The sequence below is a fragment of the Sus scrofa genome, chromosome 12 (genome assembly GCF_054392235.1).
Source record: "Sus scrofa isolate SSC_HxYL_T2T_F1_AM1 chromosome 12, Sscrofa_HxYL_maternal_Yorkshire_Landrace_v2.0, whole genome shotgun sequence".
NCBI classification, from domain to species: domain Eukaryota; kingdom Metazoa; phylum Chordata; class Mammalia; order Artiodactyla; family Suidae; genus Sus; species Sus scrofa.
This window is the reverse complement of record NC_139394.1, coordinates 24,820,460-24,843,702: the sequence shown is the minus strand read 5'-3', so window position 1 is coordinate 24,843,702 and position 23,243 is coordinate 24,820,460. Positions and strand designations below refer to the sequence as shown.

At 37.5% G+C, this 23,243-nt stretch overlaps 1 protein-coding gene and 1 long non-coding RNA gene across 3 annotated transcripts in view; both read left to right on the top strand.

The window, feature by feature from the left end:
• Positions 1 to 23,243, top strand: part of SKAP1 (src kinase associated phosphoprotein 1) — a 327,149-nt gene that overhangs the window by 112,985 nt on the left and 190,921 nt on the right. The gene's annotated exons all lie outside the window — the stretch shown is intronic.
• Positions 3,254 to 9,200, top strand: LOC146398146 (uncharacterized). The gene is made up of 2 exons (XR_014821196.1): positions 3,254 to 8,381; positions 8,990 to 9,200. It is a non-coding gene; the product is annotated as an uncharacterized LOC146398146 (long non-coding RNA).

Genomic DNA, 23,243 nt, shown 5'->3' with positions numbered 1-23,243 from the left:
AATGAGAAGAAAAGGTATGTACCTTTTCTTGAATAATGACTTTGCATATTAGGTGCAAAGAAATTCAGAACAAATGTTGGAAAAGTTGATATTAATTCCAGTTTAGTTAGAAAGGCTAGGTTACGCCACTAAATAGACATAGTGAAAGTAAATGAAGACTAATTTGCAAAGGCTCATAAGTTGATAAACTTTTGGGATGTTTACATTTTATATCCGACGATGCCCTTTCTTTAGCATTTTTGTTGTTTCTTATATTCTTTTTTTTTTTTTAAAGAAGTTAGTTAAGAGGAAATCACTGGGATTGCACAAGTGGTGATTTGGCAGATTCTAACAGTTGAATTAGTGATTACAGCACATGTTACAGTTCACTTATGATTGTTACTAGTGTTGCTATTATGACTGATACAGTATGAGTCACTGGGTAGGGTGTTTCAGAGAGCCTGGTCAAGCACTTCAGAAGCCAGGCCTAGGTAAAAATTTTTGCTACTTTAAGTTTACTTTTCCTATATGAAATAGGCAAAAATTGAGTTCTGATTTAGCTATAATGTTCTTTACACTCTTACCCAAGCTATCACTGACAGTAATTCTAACATATGCTGTTTTTCAGTCCAAATGATATAAGAGCATGTTAGGTATGACTTTCAATATATGGCAAAGGTGTAAAATTAAGAAGAGATTTCTATAAAATTTTTTGCACATTCTGCTAAATGAATTATTGAAATTCCAATAAAGAATTTTTTTAAAAACTCTAAAAAGCAGTACGGGTTTTATTTTTCCCTCAATCCTTTCAACTCTCATAAATGTGTTCCCATGAAAGCTATATCTGCAGGGTTAGAAAAGAATATATTCTATAATATTTACCCGATCAGGAAGATTTTTTAAATGTGGCATCTCAATGTGAGATATTGACTGAAGAGGGCTTGCAGTTTACTGGCCTGGTAGATACAGCAGGTTTGCAGTAAATCCATGTGGTAAAAAACCCCTGAGAAGTTTTTGATTAAGAAACTTTTACTATCCTTTTAAAATGAAATATGCTGGTCATTTTTTGAATGATAAAAGCAGATATTTTATGCTGTTGTCTGAGTCAGATTCTGAAATATATTTTAATGAGTTTGTTATATGAAAGTTCCTGGATTTCTAAGATGCTAACTTAAATTATAGACCCATAGTCAAGCCTATCCAGATAACATGTAAAAAGAAATGATAAAAATAAGCCTACTCCACAAAAAATAAGAATAAAAATTTACCTCTAAAACCAGAAAAACTGCAAAGAAGAATTAACATTGTTATTCCTTTATAAATGTTATCAGTGATTTAAAGCTGTAATAATATTATAAACTCTGCTTAATGATAAAGTTAAAGAAAAATAATTTAAAATAACAAATATAATTTTAAATGTTTATAGTGTTTAAAGAGCAAACTAAAAATGAGGTAGTTTTTTAAAATGCATTACAGGTTACATATCTGCTTAGAGTCAGTGAGAGCAATGAATAATTTAAAAACATAATATGAAGAGACTTTGTTAAGTGGTAAACAATTGTATTGGAAAGATGAACTTAGAAGTAATATTTTATATGAAAGTTCACAAATAAAGTTCATAATTTATTGAGAATTAAGTTTTGAGGATAGTGCCTGCCCCCTCAAAAAGTCACATGCTCAAAGAATATATTATCTCCCTCCTTAGATGTTTTATTAACAAGCCCTTCTTGAATTTTGCATCAAAGCTAGTGTTTAACCAAACCAGAGTTTTTAAAGTCTTCTATGATTACGTATTTAAAAAAAAATTTTTTTAACGAAGTTAAGAGCAGAGGTTTAAATTTATTTCTGGTTGCTATTGAAGAAGAGCTATGTGTCTATAAACCCTCCCAAATTAAACTTAATTTTTAAAAACTCCTCAGCACCACAGTAACAAAAACTGCTCTGTAACTCACTAGAATCCTATGTTCTACGCCACGATTTCAGGAGAGGCAACTGAAACAGTCAGCATCATTCTTCACCTAGATAATGCTTTTTCTGCAGCTAATAGTCCCTTGTTCATCAAGGAAACGAATGTACATGGAGGTGACATGCTCTTCACCCACTGCTCTTTGTTCTAGGGTCCCTCAGACTGATTACATCAGCCCCAGCGCTGACAAATAGTCCCCCAAACTTTAACACTATGTTAAATTGAGTTATGAGGTTTTAAGTTTACACTCCCCTGGCTGAAGGTTGATTGTCTCTGAAAGATAAAGGAATTGTGCTCAATGATAGCAGAATCCGTGCTATGGGATAATCCTGGTTATTGAACTCATAGCTCTCTTTAGTTGGTTCCTTGGTCGCTCTTTTTTTTACCCCTACGAAATAACTAGATACTAAATTGATTGTTCACCACTCTCCACCTACTCTTCCAAGGATGTTTTAGAAAGACCCAAAAGTGTTCTAGCAGATGAAGGAACAGGACATAACCAGCAAATAGGACAACTCCTTGAAATGGGTTCTCAACTATTAGAAGCAAGAGAGACTCAGGTCTTGTTTTCCCTTCTTCTGGCAGCATGAATTTGTAAGAGGATCTGGGGATACAAAATGCTTCCCTTCTTCTTCCCCTAGCCCTCCAGTTTTTCAGGCATGCATTTAATCTCTGTTGTTTTTTTTGTTTGTTTGTTTGTTTGTTTTAAGTTGTGTTTTTTAAAATTTTGCTCTGGAGGCAGAAATTTCAGACTTGCTGCCCAGGCTGCAAAATTTTAAGCTGCAGCCTTTGTTGGTGACAGTAATGATGACAGTTCTTTATGCCAGTCTTTGCAGTTCCAATCCAGCATGCCCCTCCATAAATGCCTTTATAGTAGTTAAAAAAAAAAACCTACTAAGTAATGGTAAATTAAAGCCTGTCTGATGAATGGTGAATACTCACTTTCCCCCTATATCATATAAATTAAAGAGAATTATTATGAGTGGAGTGGATAATATTATAGAGAAAAATATTAGTATAGCTGCATTGTAGGAATACCAGAGAAAGCCCTACTTAGGGAAAAATGTTTAAACAGTACATAACACCATCCTACAAAAGATTTACTAACCTGACCTTCATTACCAATAGCAACGATCACTTAGTATTCATCTCTGCTGCGTACATGGCATTCTGTAAGGTGAATCAATAGTACCTGCTTTCTCTAATAAATTTATTGAATGCCTACCATATGCCATACATAGTGTTTTACATGCATTATCTCTAATCATCATTACTACTGTGCAGTGTAAGTATGATTATTCCCATATTACAGATGAAGAAACTGAGCGCCAGAGAGATTAATTTGCCCAAGGCCCTACAATAATCAAGTGGCAGAGGAAGGTTTGAATATGCTTCTATTCATAACAGAATAATCTTTCTTCATAATCTTTCCAATATGTCACACTGCCTCACAGAAAAGGAGGTAACATTTGTTGTTACTCCTTCAGATAGCTGTATACACGGCTAAAAGGAAAAAATTAGAGATTTGGGGGTTACTTGGGAAAGCAGCAGTATTTTAGTATTTTAATGGCTACCATTAATTGAGCACCTACCCTCTGGCAGACGTTGTGCTAGGCACTTACACAATTAATATAGTCACCTTTTAAATCCAGTATTCAAGGGCTAAAGGGAGTCTAATTTCAAAGCTCATATTTCTTCCACTATATCTCATTGTCTTCCAAGGTTGTAGAGAAGAGGAAGAGGAAAGGGGCTGTAGCACAGTGCTATCCAATAGAACTTTCTGCAGTGGTAGGGAAATGTTCTATAAGAGTTACACTATGCAATAGAAGAGCCACTACCATTTGTAACTACTAAGCACATAAAATTTGGCCAATGGGAATGAGACTGAAATTTTTTTTTTTTTTTTTTTTTTTTGCTTTTCAGGGCTGCACATGCAGCATATGGATGTTCCCAGGTTAGGGGTCTAATCAGAGCGACAGCTGCCAGCCTACACCACAGCCACAGCAATGTGGGATCCTGAACCCACTGAGCAAGGCCAGGGATTGAACCCGCATCTTCATGGATACCAGTCAGGTTTGTTTCCACTGTGCCACCCCGGGAACACCTGACTTTTTTGAATTAAAAATATTTTAGAAGTTCCCACTGCGGCACAGTGAGTTAAGAATCCGACTGCAGCAGCGTGGGTTTGATCCCCTGCCTGGCACATTGGATTAAAGGATCTGGTATTGCCACAGCTGGGGCATAGGTTGCAGCTGCAGCTTGGATTCAATCCCTGGCCCAGAAACTTTCATATGCTAGAGGTGTGTCCATAAAAAAATTTGTTAATAAAATAAAAATAATTTTGGTTAATTTAAATATGTATTTAAATAGTCATGTTTAGTGCATAAATACTATACTGAAGAATGCAACTGTAGAATAATGGCTACTTCTTAACTAGACAGTTAAAACAACCTGGAAATAGGATATCAGAAACTTCTTGAAAGATGAATTGCATGGAAGTTGGGTGGGCAAGGGAAAGAAGAAAGGAAGTTTCAGGCATAGGCTGTGGCTGAGAAGGTCAGAGGTGTGAGGTAGGGGAATAGGCAGAAGGGCCCTCAAGTAAATTTATGTGAGAAGCCCAGAGAAAACAGGATGTGGAGTAGAAGAAGGGAAGTGACCTGGCAAAGTGCTTTGAAGAAGAGCATTAGAATCCATAGTTAATGGATTTGCACAGATCGAAAGGTAAATAAAAATCAGCATTTTTTTTCTAGTATTCACCTGCTGTAAATCATTACTCGACGTTTTGATGAGTGGCTTTAGGGTGAGTTATTTAAATGGTACTGTGATGTTTGTGTATACTAGAAGCTTACAAGGCTGTCATCCTACAGAACTCAGAGCCCCTGAGTCATAGGGCTTAAGTTTCCGGGTGGGGTTGGGAGGCTGTCATTTATTCCTTCATGAGTATTCATTAAGTCAATAAATCATCTCCTTGTTTTGTGACAATGCCATAACTAACCTTTCTCAAGAAATTAATTATCTAAGACGTTAAAAAAATTTATTATGAAAGTATTTAAGCCTGGTGAAGAGTAATACTGACACTAATTTGTATACTTTTACAGCACTTTACAGTTTAAAAATCTTGTTTGAATGTGTTGTTCTGTTTCACACACACGCACACACACACACACACACACACCCGCAATCTCATGAGTGATGTCTTTGTCTGATGAGTGAGGAAACTAAGCTTGAGATTTGTCTGGGACTGCGCATCTCACATGTAGTGGAGCTGGAACCCAGACCAGAAGCCGGGCAATTGCAGAGTCTGAGTTCTCTGACCACTCTCACTCCACGGTTGTTCTCAGCCTTCAGCTCCTTCTGCAGTGATAAGTATGGACATCCCAGTGAGCTATGATACTTTCATGTGTGGGTTTCCATTTTTCAGATTAAGTCAAACACATCTCATCAAAGCCTTTGGGTCCAATTTGCCGGAAAAAAAGGACAGAAGAACATGTGGAACTGTCCTGCAAGTATGCAACTAGCAAAGTGCTGACAGTAGGAAGTTTTAAGAATTAGGCATCCTGGGTTTTTCAGTTTCATCCTAGGTAAATTTTAAGGAAAAGTAAGGGATGAGGAGCAACATGTAGATTAAAAGAGATTTACAAGACAAAATTTTTTACATGGGCAAGATTTTTTTTTTTAAATTGTGATGCATTAGAACCCCAGTATGAAAACTATGATTTATTTTCTGGTCTATCACTCGGTCTCTTGAACTTTTCTATGCTTACATTGAAAGTGTTCCATTAGTTTAATGTTTAGCAATCACTTTGGAAAACACATAGTTAACCTTTTTTTAAAATAAGCAGTAGTTGCTCTTCTGTAGATTGACCCTAATGGTCCATTTTGAATGACTCTAAACCCTTTCCCATTCAGTTTTCTTATCATACACTTTGTGGTCATCCCTTAAAATGGTTCTTTGGAAAGAAAGTATTTTGGATTGAAGAGCTTTCTAATAAGTTCCTAGTGGTCTGTAAATCTTGATAAGGCTTAAGTTTATGGTCATCAGAACAAGGAATAATATAAAAAAACAGTGAAACTCTTTGATATATTATTAATTTCCTTCTCTGAGTTCTGATCTACAATCAATGTAAGAATGAAAACATTTTAAAAAATATTTCAAACATAAAAGGAATGCACTTACACCGTGAGCTGTAATGTCCAAGTATTTAAATTTGGTCTAGATATACCATTCGAAACAAAATTAATTCTTTACTCACAGGGATGCTGAGTTTGCAGGAAAAAAAAAAATATATATATATATATATTCCAATGAGAGACAACCTTACAGATTCTATTTCCAATAAATTCTAAAGCTCCAGAAGACTGAAGAGCCTGAGTCATTTGATCTGTAGAGTTTCCCACAAGCTATGATAATTTCTTTTGTTTTTATCTTTGTTGCCCTGACTTTGAAACAGATGAACTTATCAAGATTTCAAGAAGAATACGGGACAGGAAGATTTTGACAGGCATCCTAATTAGTCTGACCTATACTAATGTAAACAAATGCATTTCCCTCCATTATCAGGACAGTTCTAGGAAGAGAAGATTTATTGCAAAGATGTTCATATTTCGGGCTGTTTATAATAAAGAAGGGATAATTGATGTTTTACAGCCTTGAAAGGATTGCAAAGTGTTATTAGTATAACATAGTTGTATTTAAGGCCCCCCATATTCTATTTGGTTGGAACTCATAGATCTAGGTGGTTTGCACACAAAGATTGTGTGTGTGTGTGTGTGCATCTTTGTTAATGCAAAGTGTTTTTGTGTGCATTCATGAACAATTTCCCTTTTAAAATGTAAGCTGTTTATATTATTAAGACTTTTTTGCTCATAGATATCTGGCAGAGCGTTTTTGCCAAAGATGCTGAAATAAAAGGTCAAAGTTTGGAAATATATGCCTTGTCTTTCCTTCCATAAGGATTACTCTACTAATGAACACTTCCCGCTAGATCATACTTTTAAAATCCTGGACACTTCCTATTTTTGTTTAACACCTGTGGATTCTTATACAGCACATTGTGTCAACAATTAGAATCCGAAAACAAACTTGCAGCATTTTCTGTAGGAAACATGAGAAGTTCTGACAGTAATCTGTACATTCTTCCAGCAAATATTTGTTGATGCCTTGTGTCTGTCAGACACAGCCAAGCACTGGGACTATGGCAGTGAATAAGACATGACCTTTCCCTCCAAGAAGCACACAGTCTAGTTGGAAAGACAATATTTGAATGAGTAATTTGACGACTTAGTAGTAAGTACTAAAAATGAAGAACATAAATGGTGTTATGAGACCACAGTGCAGGGAGCAGTAACTACACCTGGAGAGGAAGTTGGAGCTCAGGAGGTGATATTTGAATTATGTATTAAAAGATCAATAGGGATTTACCAGGCTGATAAGAGTTGGACAGCAATAAATGAAAATACTCTGTTGAGCAAACATCTAGGAAGTGGCCACACACTGCAAGTGGGTATATTGCTTAGTACAATCTTTCCAGAGATAAGTTGGGAGAGAATGAAAACAGGTTAAACATCTAAGCTATTACCATACAATGGAATATATGCAACCATTAAAAGTGACGTTCGCAGAAGAATATTTAATGACAATAGAAAGATGTTTATACTTGTAGTGAAAATGTAAGACTATAAGCACATACAGTAAAGTCCTACTTTTGAAAATATATGTATTTCATATGTGCATAGAAAAAAAAGACTATAGTGTTCTTCCCCAAGATATTTTTGACATGCTTTTATTTCTAAATGTTATATAGTGAACGTATATTCTTTTAAGAATTAAAAAAAACATAGTTATTTTTCAAAAATCTTGAAAAATGTGCAGAGCAGTAGGCCCAGAAGTTTCACTTCTGAGGAATTTATTCTAAGGAAATAAGCCAATATAGCTCCTAGAACATCAAGTAATTGGAAACAACCTAAATGTCTAATTACATGGAATTGGTTTAATAAATTACAGTACACCATATGATGGACTGCAGTGCAACCATTAAAAATCATGTTGTCAGTGGAGGAGTCATTATTGTCGTAGGAAAATGTTCATGATATATTAAAGGGGGAAAGCAGGATACAAAACATTATGGAAAGGGCATATAGCAAAATGTTAATAGTGGTTTTCTCTTGGTTATGATATTATGGAATTTTTTTTTTGGTGCATTTCTGTACTTCCTAAGTTTGCTGGTTTGAGCATATTACTTTTTAAAATTAAAGGTAGATTTATTTGTTTTTTTTTTAATGAGTGTGCTGTTAGTTGTGACTCTAAACAAGGGTTGACCAACAACTGAGGATACTTGAGAGTCCATAGTGACATGAGTATATATAAGGAGCAAAAATCAGGCACAGCGTGTGTTTATAAAGGGCTAGACGTCCCATAAAATATACCAGCCAGGGAGTTCCCTTCATGGCTTGGTGGTTAATGAACCCGACTAGGATCCATGAGGATGTGAGTTCGATTCCTGGCCTTGCTCAGTGGGTCAGGGATCCGGCTGAGCTGCAGTGTAGGTTGCAGCCGAAGCTCAGATCCCGAGTTGCTTTGGTTATGGCCTAGGCTGGCAGCTGTAGCTCCCATTCAACCCTGAGCCTGGGAACTTCCATATGCTGTGGGTATGGCCCTTAAAAAAAAGCGGGGGGCGGGGGCAGCCATCCTGGGAAGACTAGTCCTCCTGTCCCTGGGGCAGTGTTGTTAGAGCAGCAGACGCCCAGCACCCCTGGCCCATTTGGAATCTGCCCCCACTTGCATCATCCCTCTCATCCCTCTTTTTGGTCCAGGCCTTCATAAATATCACCCTCTTTTTTTTTTTTTTTTTTTTGGTCTTTTTTGTCTTTTTAGGGCTGCACCTGCGGCATATGGAGGTTCCCAGGCTAGGGGTCAAATGAGAGCTATAGCTGCTGGCTGCTGCCCTACACTGCAGCCACAGCAACGTAAGATCTGAGCCGCATCTGCGACTTACACCACAGCTCACGGCAAAGCTGGATCCTTAACCCACTGAGCAAGGCCAGGGATCGAACCTGAAACCTCGTGGTTACTAGTCTGGTTCGTTAACCACTGAGCCACAACGGGAACTCCAATATCTCCCTCTTTATTTTAACCTCTTTTGCAGGTGGTGATAATGCCTGATCCGACTTTGTCTTGTTCTTCCTCCTGTAGCCTCTTGCTTCTGTCATGGTACTTTTCACATAGGAGTGCACCATAAAATGCTTATTGAACAAATTTTAAAATGAACTAATTAAAAAAATAAAGGTCACAGTGCTTCCACTTTTGTGTCCTGTTTGCTCAGAGCAGCCCATTAGACTAATGTCTTTAAGGCTCACTTTCTAATGATCTTAATGAGAAACTTTTCTTTGCTTTTAATTGTTTAGGCATATTCACAGTCCAGTCAGTAAAATTTGGATTCTGTGAGTAAAATTTCTTATATACCTTCCCGGTGCTAAAAAAAAAAAAAAAAATTAGGTGACACTTAGCTGCACTGGAGCTTGTCTGCCACTTCTCTGCTCAGTGATGGACGGAGTCTTTTGAGGCTTTTCTGCAGTTGGTCTACATGAACTTCTTTTTCTCTAGCTTTGTTTTTACTGTGGCCTGCGATTTCACTATCTTCTTTCTTCTGAGTTGTGACAGGCTCTACTTACTGTGTATCAGCATCCATTTTTCTTTATTTCCTACTTGTAGAACCCTGATTTTGTCCACAGTGGCCATGTGCCCAGCTGAAAACACTTCATAGACAGACTTGCAGTTAGGAAGCCACAAGACATGGTTCTGGCCTTGAAAGTATAACGTGAAGTCATTATAGGAAGTATTTCTTTCCCAAAAAAGCTGAAGAAGCCCTTTGCCCCTCTAGTCTTTGCCTTTCCTTTTGTCCCTTTACCATTTTTCTGCCTGGAATACAGACTTGTTGCCTAGAGGTATAGCAGCCATTCGCACAGAAACATTGTGGGGAAAAAAGCCAGTAAATAGCAAGACTAGAAGAACATGAATGTCTAGACCCCTCTTTCTATTACATCTGGAGTGAACTTTGCTTTATTATATATATTGTACTAATCTCCCCACTCCATACCCCCAAATGAACCACATTTCAAATGAAAGGGGTCTGAATAAATATGCCTGCACAAGTATGCATAATTCGGCAAACATTTTAGTGCCTTCCTGTGCAAACTGTATGCCAAGAAATAAAGGAGGGAGAACAAGACTATCCCTGCCTTCAAGCAGCTTACAATTAAATTTACGTGAAAATTTACTGAAGGTACACTGTGGTAATTCTGTCATGCAGTAAGAGAGTACAGGAGTTTAAGATCCATCTTGAGTGGAAATTCTGCAGAAACTTCAAGAAGCCTTGAAGTACAGCCAACAGTTAAAAATGAAGGAATGGTAACTCCAGGTAGATAAGGAAACATGAGCAAAGATATGAAAGGAGGCTTTCCTGGGTAGAGTTAGGTAGTTGGGCTGGAGCAGATGCTGCAGAGGTAGGAACAAGAGGAGACAAGGATATAAAAGTAGTTTGGGTATGGCTTGTGAAGACTATGTTTAAATTTTATTTTGTAGGTAGTAGGCAGCTATGGAAAATAGTTTTTAATCATGAATTTACATGGTCAGATCTGTGTTTTGGGAGGAAAGGAACACTAGCCACAGGGTTAGAGGCTCTTGCCATGGTGTCAGTGAACTGTGGTGAGGACCTTCCCATGTCCCTGGCATGGAGGAAAGGAGAAGGATAGATTAGAGAGAGCAGTTTACCTTTAAAAATGATGAAAGAGAGGGATGAACTGGATCCCAGAGATCATTCTGGAATATTGTTCCTTGAAAATCTTTTAAAATAGGATGGCTAACCGTCTATCTTGAGTGAGTTACGTACTTTTTTCTAGGAAGATAAGGGATTTGCCTGAATGATTTCCTTCCTTTTTTTTTTTTTTTTTCTTTTTCCTTTCTTGTTATGGCCACACCTGTGGCATATGCAAATTACCCAGACTTGGGGTCAAACTGGAACTGCAGCTGCAGGCCCATGCCACAGCCACCACAATGCTGAATCCAAGCCACATCTGGCTTGGATTTATACCACAGCTTGCAGCAACGCTGGATCCTTAGCCCACTGAGTGAGGCCGGGGATAGAACCCAAATCCTCATGGGCTTTCTGTTGGGTTCTTAACCCTCTGAGCCACAGTGGGAACTCCCCTAATTATTTCTTGAGGAACCATTTTCTGTTTTGGGGTAAATGGAAAACATGTACAGAGATATATATATATATATATATATCTCCTTCTGCCGTCTGGTTGGATTGTTGATTGCTTTTTTCTCTCCATCCTGTGGCAGACTGCTAACTGTATTTCTGATTAGTATGGCAGTCTGGAAAAAAAAAAACCTAGAGAAATTCTGAAACCTCACATCCCAAGGTCCTCATCGTCTGGATGCTTGCCATGGGTGGCCTAAGCTTAAATACACAGATTTCTACTAGAAATAGAAAACGTTAGATGTGTAATGAGTTCAGTAATCACTGTCTGCTATTCCTCCCTGGCCAGCATGATAACAATTGAATGACTTTTTAAATATCTGGGAATTGTATTTATTATTTCTCTCTGCTGCCACTCCAACTTTATTGGGGAATAATTGACAAATATAATTGTATGTACTTAACATGTACAGTGTGATGACTTCCTATACATATACATCGTGGAATGGTTACCAAGATAATTAACACATCCGTCACCTCACACACTTAAGCCTCTCTCTTTTTTTCTTTTTTTGTTGTGAGAATGCCTAAGATCTACTCTCAGCAACTTACGAGTGTACAGTAGTAATACAGTTATACTTTATTATTGCTCTCTTAACTACTTGTTATTGCTGGTAAGAAGAAATGCTTTATTTGATTAAAAAGTTTGTCATTTTTTCTTTCTGTGTTTCCTTTGCCTTAAGAAAACTTTAAAGGGAAGCTTACTTTCTTTTCCATACTACAGTAACTATTACTACTTTTAGAAGTTACCAAGTTGGACCCCAATAATTTATATTTATTTAACATTTATAAGTTTGCTGCACACTAAAAGTTTGTATGCGTCTCAATAGAAACCTTACTTCTAAAAAAAAGAAAAAAAGGTAGTTTCTGTCGTGACTCGGTGGAAACGAATCTGACTGGTAGCCATGAGGATACAGGTTCAATCCCTGGCCTTGCTCAGTGGGTTAAGGATCCAGCGTTGCTGTGAGCTGTGGTATAGGTCGCAGACACGGCTCCGATCCCGTGTTGCTGTGGCTGTGGTGTAGGCCAGCAGCTACAGCTCCAATTCGGCCCCTAGTCTGGGAACCTCCATATGCTGCAGGTAAGGTCCTAAAAAACAAAAAATTAAAATTAAAACAAAAGAAGAAAGAAACCTTATTTCTGGAATAGAAGAGGGAAATTTTGCTTTTGACGTCAGTTTAATTGTAAGGTAATATTGATTTATTTAGCTCCCAGAATTAATTTAGAGGGTCTTTAAGATATACAAAGATCTCATTTATTTATTTTTTTAAATTTTTTTTTGTCTTTTTTTTGCTATTTCTTGGGCCACTCCCATAGCATATGGAGGTTCCCAGGCTAGGGGTCCAATGGGAGCTGTAGCCACCGGCCTACACCAGAGCCACAGCAACGCGGGATCCGAGCCGCGTCTGCAACCTACACCACAGCTCACGGCAACACTGGATCCTTAACCCACTGAGCAAGGGCAGGGACCGAACCCGCAACTTCATGGTTCCTAGTTGGATTCGTTAACCACTGCGCCACGACGGGAACTCCACAAAGATCTCATTTAAATTCATACTTTGGCCAAGTCTTCCCTGATGACATGTCCTTGAATTATTACTTGGTTATTTGTGGTTCATGAGAGACTGTTGCCTGACATAATCAGCATCACTAATAGGAAATTCATCCTACTTTCCTTTTGGCTTGATTTTTGATCCTGTTATCTTGTATACTTATGGATCTCTAATGAAATATACTGATAATTATGTGTTCTCAGTTTTTTTAACTTGTTGATTACCAGAAGACTTTGGGTTATTTGTCCGTTTGTTAGATGGTTTTCATATAAGGGATATTTTAGACCCTTGGTCATAAGCTTTCTTATCAAGCCTTCAGATTTTTATTAGAAGAGAAGAGTCATCGCAAAAGCAATGTTCAGGAGTTCCTGTTGTGGCTCAGAATGTTAAGAACCTGACATAGTGTCTTCGAGGATGTGGGTTCGATCCCTGGCCTTGCTCAATGGATTAAGGATCTGGCATTGCCATGACTGTGGTGTAGGCCAGCAGCTGCAGCTCTAATTCAACCACTAGCCTGGGAACTTCCATATGCCGCAGGTGTGACCTTAAAAAGAAAAAAATAAAAATAAAACAATGTTCAGAATTTTAACATAACTGTTCGGATCAAGTTGTGTAGCATCATCTGCTATGGTTTCTTATTTCCCAAATACACTGATGGAGAAAATGATTGGCTTTTCCAAGTTTGTCATTATTTCCACAGTTGGGAAAAACCTTTTTTTTTTTTTCATATTAGGTGAAATATTATTCTAGCTCTAATTCTTAAATTGTCTGCCTTAGGACTATAGAAAAGGGTGTGGTAGGTGAAGATTATTCCCAAGGGAGACTTTTGTGAAGGTGAGAGGATGGTTGGGTTTTATGGTTGAAGTGATTCTGCAGTGGACATTTAAACCTGCAAAGGGCTGGAAACTTAGAGACACAGCTCTAGTTTCATTCTCCTGCTTGCCTGCCTGCTTTTTTGCCGTTCCAATCTACTTCTTTTATCTTTTTTTCACTTTGTCAGAGAATCATCAAAACAAAGCCCAAGACCTCATTCGTTCTAGAGAATTTCTGTCAAAAGGTGATTTTTACCACTCTTTGTATTTATGGTTTCCTTCAAACATTAAAGGTCCACGTTTCCTTTTTGCCTTCACTTTAATATGATCATTTATATTAAATTGGAAATACCCAAGTCTTTGAGAACATTGAAGCTAATAACAGAAAAATCCTAATTTTTAAGAAGGCAAAGGTTTTTAAATCATTGGCTGCTAGTACGATACAACTATTTGTAATATACCTCCATGATTCCAGACCCCTGAGAGCCTAATAGTGATAGCGAAGATAGCAAATTGTGGAAGTGGTTTAGTGTGTCAGCAAAGCCAAGTGAATAAAGATAGCAGCCTCAATGTAATTTTAAGTGAAACTTCTTAAGTGGGCCACCCAGCATGAAATCAAAGTGAGCCAGCCTCCTGCTTTAGGTAGAAGATAATTGCCATCTGAGGTCAAAAAGAAATGATGTTCTTGATATAGAATTGCACCATTAGGTGTATTATTGGATTTGGGTTGGTGAGTGTAGAGCTTTTCTCTGAAACATCTGTTCGCTGTCAGAGCAGCATGGCAAAAGGAATGGACCACTGGTCTGTTTCAATGTGGCAATTCCTACATAAGAATATAGAAACATAGACGCCTTCTGAGGCCATTATGAGCTATGGAGCTGTATACAAAATCTAAAAATCACTGGTTTTGCTCCTGGCTCATATTGCAAGCTCATTTGCCATGAGATCCTTAAGAGTATTGTGCTTTCTAAACCTGTCTTTTTTCCTGATACTGGTATTTTGGATTATTTTTCTCCCAGACCTGTTGATTGTCCTTTTCTTGACTGAATTCCCTTTTACTTTATTCAGAGTACTTTGGTTTCTCCCTCTACTCCACCCTTTGATTGTCTCTGTTTTTGTGGACCTCTAAGATACCTTCTAAGATAAAGTCTCATGAGAGTTTAACATAAGTGCCCTGAAAAACCCAACTAGATTCTTACTTGAATTGTTATAATTCAAATAAGAAGAGACCTGAAGAAGTCCTTTATTTCAGTTCCTTTAGTTTGCAGATAATGAGACTAAGGTGCAGAAATGTTAAGTGACTTGCTTATTATCATTTATTCTCAAGTTTTATCTGATTTTTGGTACATGAAAATCACTTAAATCTGGATATATTTGAGTTTCGTTCAAAAGGAGATTTTCAATGTGCATTTTGGATGACCAGTCTATTTTTCTAAGTATAGATTTTATGTTTCTTCGTCTCAAACTTTGAGCACTTTCACTTCATCGTCCTTAAAATTATTCCTATTGCACAACTTAATTGCTTAAGTTTATTCAATACATTGTTTGTATTAAGTATTATTATTTAAATGCCATGTTTGTGATACTTCTACTTCTGTTTGGGAACTGACCTCTAAAAAAGCTGAAGGTCATCTGATAAGTTTAGTCTCTGTTTGTGTTCATCATTCTTTTAACAACATTGATAGTTTTTCCCTCCATTATCATACAAGGAATTGGTGATTTTTCATAGATTCATTTCCAGTATGAGTCTTTTTTCTTTATTCAGCCTTGTCAACAGATGAATGCCCATGAACATCCATCTGAGTGTAGAGTCAAGGATCATCTTTCAAGGTGGCTCCAAGGGGCTGGCATCTTTCTCTCCTGCATGAGCAGTTGGACCTCAATTTGTCATGGCCAGGATGTGACTGTCAGTCCTACCCACAGTCTCGGGGCTGGGCACCTGCTACATATTGGATGTGGTGAGAAGTAAAATAAAGGGTCAGATTGAGATTTTTCCCACTATAAAGCTGCTAATGGAGATAGGATCTGTTTGCAAATAAGCATGGTACAAAAGAGACAGTCATAGGTACCATAAGGAGATGGGGTACTAGTTTTAGGAAAGTTAAGAAAAGGGAGAGCTGGTTTCTAGCTGATAGTTTAGCTGATAGCTCATCTCAGTGTGATGGCCTGTTTCTTTTAAAGATGAAAATCTTTTTTTAATTATTTGAGTTTGGAATCTAATCATATATAAACACAAAGTATTTTTTGACGTGGCTTAACTCATGCTGAATTTTCTGTGATACAACTACTGAGTAGACCGAAAGAATATTATCCCTTTCTTTGATCAAAGCTTTTCTGAACACCATTGTTCACCATTTCAGATTACTTGCCAGGGGTATTATCATATATGGAATGAGTTGCCATGATATAACATGCGTATTAATCTGCATTTATAACTATGCCATTCCTTTATGTACATACACGTCTGTATATAGATTATGTATGTCTGTATGTATATTATGTTTATATACAACCTCATCTTAAATGTCAAATACAAAGGGTGGCCTCTGTTATGTGAACATTTTTTTGAGGTTTCGTTTATTTCTTTTTTTTTTTGCTTTTTTTTCTTTTCTTTTCTTTTTTTTTTTTTTTTTTTTGCTTTTTGGGGCCACACTTGCAGCATGCAGAGGTTCCCAGGCTAGAGACCCTACCAGAGCCACAGCTGCCAGCCTACGCCGCAGCCACAGCAACATGGGATTCAAGCCACATCTGCAACCCACACCACAGCTCACGGCAATGCTGGACCCTTAACCCATAGAGCAAGGCCAGGGATCGAACCCGAAACCTCATGGTTCCTAGTCAGATTCGTTAACCACTGTGCCACGACGGGAACTCCTTGAGGTTTATTTTCAAATGAATAGCAGATGGAATATCTGTCAGTTGCTTTGACTGTTCTTCATTCATTTATCATTGGGGACCTGTGGTGTGCTAGACCTTAGACCAGGTTGCTGGGGACAGAGATGAAACTGGCAAAATCTCTTCCCACATGGAGCTTCCATTTTACTAGGGGAGATATATAGCATGATGTCAGGCCATGATGAATGCTCTGAAACAAAACCAAACCAAAAAGACCAGAGGACACAGAGAACGAAAGTGACTAGAAAAGGGTGGCAGTGGTATTCTTTGAGGTAGTGCTCAGAGGGGACCACTGAGCAGAGACCTGAATGAAGTGAGATCAAACTGGGCAGGGATCTGAAGGAGGAGCATTCCAGGCAGAAGGAGCAGCAGGTGCAAAGGCTTTGAGATAGAAACCATCTTGAAGAGTTCAAATAATTAAGAAACCTGCATGGCTAGGGCCAAATGAGTGAGAAGTGAGGTCGAAGAGGCAGAAGGAACTAAATCCTGGAGGGCTTTTTAAGTCATAGTAAGGTATTTGGATTTTATTTTGCACATCATGGAAAACAACTAGTGAGTTCCAACTGGAGATTTGCATGGTCTAAATTATAAAACTAAAAGATTTCTCTAATTACTCTTTGTAGAATTGACGATAAGGGACCTAGGAGTGGAAGAAGGGAGAGACCAGAGTGAGCTGTACTAGGATGGGAAAAAAAGATTAGAAGTTAAGCTCCATGTCTATGTGTGAAGTTAAGCTTTTCTAATGTTAATGGATTAGTGGTAGTATACGTATATAATTTATACATAAATGTCAATATTTTTGTGTCTAATAAAAAATTTACATGCTTGTAATGAGCAGTCAGTTTCAAAAAGTTTAAGAACCACTGTTTTAAATGAGCAATGATGGTGACTGTTGTTGGCTTCCGATGTCTTTTCTTTAGAAATATAATCATCATTTTTTGTGCACTTTTATTCCTTTTCTTATCACTATATAGCAGTGGGTCTTCTTGCCATAAAAATGAGCATGCACAGGCAAGCACACACACACACATTTGCATATAATTTCAGAGCATTCACAGATACCACATTAAGCATCTCAACTGTAGAGGATCATTTCACAGTACCCTCCCACCCTAGGGATATAACATTTTCCTTTTTTTTTCTGAACATTTTACTCCAGCATTTCTATCCCTGCTTGTGTCAATTCTAAAATTAGTATATGAGGCCACATTTTTAATTTACCCCTCAAGTCTAGTATTCTGACCTGCAAGTGAGCACAGTTCCTTTTAGTTATATTTTGCTGCCCATGACACATTTTTGACCATGAACTATCTATCCAGAGCTTCAGAATAATTTCAAATCCATTATTTCTGTCACAGCACGAGTACCCAATTTTCTATTTCCTGGAGTGTTGCCTAATATATCAATATTAGCATATATTGATAAAGGTCCTTGTGATAGTGAAACAAAAATTAGAAGCAACATTTTTATAAATAAATGAGGTGACTTTTAACTTGGATCCCAGCCATCCAGCTATATGCTGCTTTTATCAAGGAAGTTCTGTGACACTCTTCTGTACTTTTTTGGTTATACCTCAAGCCCTTGGGCAGCAGTAGGAATAGAAATCAGGCATTTTTTCAAGTATGCCTCAAGTTCTGCATAATTTTTGTACTCCCAAGGAGAAGTAGATTTGACCTGCCCCCTCTCGTGGGAACCTTCCAGCGTATTTTGTAATGTCTGTGCAATCCTAGTTATACTTGACATCATAAAAAGTTAATCTTTTAAAGATTTGCCTCTGTGCACACTGTGATAATTTCCTCCTTAGAAAGTTTGTCCGCATCCTTTTTTTTTTTTTTCCTTTTCCTGTTTGCTGAGGTCTTTAGTTTCAAAATGTAAAAAAAAAAAAAAAAAAAAAAAAAACGAATTGCTGAGAGTGAAACTTAGATGCTGATCTACCATGGTGATCAGGTGAAGGATTCTTTTTCTTTCAGTGTTGTTTAATTTTTTGTAAGAGAGGACATAGTAGCTCCAGCAAAAAGAACAGGTTATTCGACTTCATAGGTGTGTTTTTTCCAGACCTTTTGTCCCCTTCCACTCGTAATGCCTGTTAACTTTTGGAGTGATTGTGACATAAAGGAAAATTGACTGTCATTTCCTTTCTGAGAGAACATGATGTCCCTGAATATAAACTATGACATAAAGAAGTAAAAATAATCTCTTCTTTGTTTATTCTTTGCTGTTTAACTTTTTGCAGTTCATCTTAATTTTTTAATTGTCTAAGACAAGATAATGAAAACTGAAGTTTCAGTTTATTTTTATTATTTAAATAAGTTGTAGATACAAATCCATATATATTCAATTTATATAGTTTCTGTTAACTCTTAGTTTTGCTTTTAAATCACATATTTAATTTTTTTAGTGTATTCCATGATTTAAACTTTCTTATAAGATCTTTGAGATTTATTGCACTAAACTTAGTGGACATCTCCTGCCGCCCCCCGCCCCAAATACACACACATTCTCTTTAAAGAAGACAATGCCCCATAGTTTAAATTGATCATACTAACTCTATTGATATTGCCTGTGCCCGCTTTATAACCTGAAGTTTGTAAATTATTAGAAGAGAGTCAGATTCATAATAGATTGATGCTAATAAGTCAGATAATTTCAGAATCTTGTGGGAACTTTCTAGTTTCCACTCTTTTATCTCCTCAGAAGACTTTTTCATGAAAGACAGGGATTAGTGAGGACTTTCTAATGCAGAGTCAGTCTTTAGTTTTTTTGTTTAAAAATGACACTTTGAACATGTAGTGCATAATGCATTTGAAGGTCTGTTGCCAAGCAGCTTGAAACCTACAGGGCATTGTTGAATTTGAAGGAATAGTGGGTTCAGGGAAGGGGCCAAAAGAAAACTTGAGAAAAATAGAGTAAGACTGAAAGTGTTTTATGATAATTAGGATAAAAATTAGTTATCAGAACTTCACGGGTCAGCTTCTGTTCACACATTTAGCTTTCACCTTGCAAAGAAAGGGATGTATCAGGTAATTAGGTCAAATCAATGATTATATATCTTTAACTCAAGTGGAAGGGACTGTAATTGTGATGAAATTTGTCTGAAGGGGAACGCATGGGGAATCTTGTCAAAGGTCATGAGTTCAAAGGGGAAATTAAGTTCAAGGTTCGGTTCCTATTCACACATCCCTACCAATAGTGCGTAATAAGAAACCAGTATTTCTCTAAACAAGTTATTTTATCATTTTGAAATAAGCAAAATCTTTCTCATTCATATCCCTTCAGGGTTGTAGAATTAAATAAGTTATACCCCCTTAATAGGGCATTTTCTCCTGACATGGACAGAAAGAATACCTCTAGTATTATATTTCCTTGCTTGTTGTGATACCTTTCTGCTTTGTTGCTGATCATACACAAGCCGTCCAGCTGCATGGAGTGCAAACAAGCAGGCCATCTCCAAGAGATCACGTGGCCACGTGGCCCCGCATGCAAATTCCTGACTTGTTTACAATAAAATATTTTAATATTTAACAACAAAACATTTTAAGTTTAGGATTAGAGGCAATGGGAAGACAGCTAAGAAAGTTATTTGGGGCCCCCTTTCTCTCTCTCCTTCTCTCACTCTTTCTCTCTCTCTTCCTGAATTCAGTTTCCCCTTAAACTTGACAAAGTGGAACCAAAATTCACCCTTGTCTTGGTTATTCTTCTGAAACAAAGGGTCTATTCTCCCTGTTAATGCATGTAGAACTTCCATTAAGGTTGACCGTAAGCTCTTGCATGAGATGAAAAAAGAAAAAGCTCTCAAATCTTTTCTTTACCATGGTTTAATTTTAAAAGGACAAACAATAAGAACATAGTTTCACATGGTGGTAAAGAAACCCTGGCTGAAGAGACACAGCCTTTAAGATCCAGTGGCCTTTAAACATTCTGGATTCCATGTGCAACCCCAATACACTAAATTAGTTAAGACTGTTTTAGTAAGTGCTTTAAGAAAGAGAAATATATGCAGTGAAATAAGTATATAATTGCTTAAAGCAAATCAAGAAAGTTCTTGCAGATATTTTCAAAATGTTTTTCATCCAGTCAGGTATTACACTTACAGTTCATCAAGTGACACTATTACTGACTGGAAACCAAGAAGCATAAATGGTAAGAAGAAAAAACTAGCCAATCTGTTTTCTCTATTCTATAGCAGTACTAAGTGCATGGATGGACCTGCAACCACAGGTGCACCAGGGCTCCAACAGACTGAGCTAATGACTGAAACAGTATTCTCATGTTAAATATGATTCATGTGACAGAATACAGAATTATTTCAGATATAAGCACAAGTAACCAAACCCCAGATGCTTGTGTCCTCCTTAGATTTTCATAGATGTAGACTCTTGCTACAAAACAGGACAGGGAAGTGTTTGATCAAAGCCTACCCATATATTTGCTAATGAATTTCATTATGTTTATCATGTCCAATGCTTGGATGGGCTTATTATCATGGGATATCTTCTTGAATAAGTCTATCTTTTTCATGTCCAAATGTATGTGATTTCAGTCTGTAAACTCTAAGATACTTGCCAAGTTTTAACAGAAAAATAATCTCTGACAGATCGTGATTGATAAACTATTTGGGGATAAACTGTTTTGGAATAAACAGGTCCGTGAGTGAAGAACATTCTAGGAGATAGTAACTCACTTGACTGAATGGTTTTGGGAAGGAGGGATAAAGGGCCAAGCAAGGCAATTTACACTTTGGTTAAACTCTAGCAACCAAAATTTCCACCCTGGTAAAATTTAGAAGTTCAAGGAACAACACTGCCATGATACTAATGACCTTTGAGGGCATATAGAGTTCAGAGTTCATTTGCTGTTTACAACATCCTCTGCTGCTCCACTTCTTACCCTTCCCCCTTCCAAAAAAGGCAATTATTTAGGACATTGTGACATTCGGCCTGGCTAATTTTTATACCAAAATAGAGTGTAAAATATAGCAGTTAAGTATTAGTAATGGATAGAACTAGGGAAGGGTGCCCGATGTAGGGAGAGGGTATCTCCTGAGCAGTTCAAAGTTCATTCTTTGTTCGCATATAATGAAAAGTCTTCAGTTATCAGGTATTTAAACCCAAATCAGCAGTTCCATATCCGTAACCTGAGCTGAGTGTTCCTCCATCTAATGGCCATGCTGCTGTCGTTTGCAGTGAGTTGGGTGACATTCGATTTGTACTCCGAGACGGGAACAGATGGGCTTTCATTGTGAGGCTCCGCCTGTATGCAAATGTGAACCGAGTTTCACCCGATCCCGGGGCCTGACCTGACCGTGCACATGCATTTACTCAACGTGGCTCAGCCTGGGGGGGCGGCGAAGGGGGAATAAAAAATGGCAATCGGATAGTACCAGCGGCAGGTCAAGTTTACCATCCGTCTTTCAGCGGGACTGAGATGGCAACACAGTTATTTAGTTTCAGTGTTGATGTGCGTTGCAATAAACTCCATCATTTCACCTGTTTATGAACCCAGCCTCGTATGAGATCTCTGTGAAATCAAACAAAGCTGGCAATCAACTCTCTTGTTTCCAGCAGAATGGGGGATTATGGACCTTTTTTTAAGCATCTTTATTTTTTTCCCCAGCCTCACATATATAAATCAATATTTTTTCTCCAGCCCTTTTTATTTCTTACATTGAATGTATTAATTTCTTATTTGGAGGAAAAATACATTTTCCCCAAATGCTTTTTGTTTCAAATTAAGAAATATGATCATTAATGTCAGAATAAACAACCAGCATTTTAGATGTCGATTAACTGTTTTGCATATACACAGCAATGTACAGTACCTAATAAATCTTACAATTAAATGTGCAGCCCTTCATTAGAGTGAAAATATGAACAGCTGTAATCATACACATTCTATTGACAGAGAAAAATTTGGTTTCAATTGTAATTTTTCACACTGGGAAAGAATGAGAGATGGATTGAAACATGACTGTTTCTGTAACTGTGGGCTTTTTTTTTTTCACATGTACAGAAGGACAACAAACCAGTGTCTCTGACTTCAGGGTCTAACAGCAGTGATTTGCCTCAATTTTCTTCTCTCATGAAAGTAAATTTCTCTTGGGAAACATATAAGCCCTTGGCTAGAAAACCCATAGGACAGACACCCCCAAACTGTAACAAATAATGAATTGATGCATTTCTTCAGTACATCTGTTCTTTAAGGGGTTCTGTTAACTGATGTCTGAAACTGGCATAAAAGAAAGAGTTGCTAAGAATATAGTGAAAGTTGATGCATGCAGCAAAAACTGCTTCTGGCAACAAAAGACACTGCTTCTGGTAGCACCTACATACTGCTCAGAATGGAAAAGGGGTCTTTCAAAGTTGTATTTCTGCAAATGCAGACAAAACCAAGGCAGGCCTCCCTCAAAAAAAAAGGTGCCAAATTGTCTCTGCAGAGTGTTCCTCTCCACCATCCCTTATTCCAGCCCTCACCCCAGGGTGCAAGGCCAACATATCACGACAGCATTTTCAAGCAGTTCTAAAGTGTTAGGCTTGAAATAATTCCAAATAGAAATAAATGATCAGGACTAGGACTAGCATTTGTCTGCTAGGCACCTAGTAGTAGCTGACAGAGATAATAAAGAATAAAGTGTTGCATGACAGTATGGCAGGTATTAAAAAATGTCATACTCCTTCCCTTGGCTATTGAAAATTGATTTGCTTATCTCACTTGGTCTCTAAATAAGTAGATGTATTTCCATCTATTTGGAATATATGTGGATGGCATACATGTGAACCTA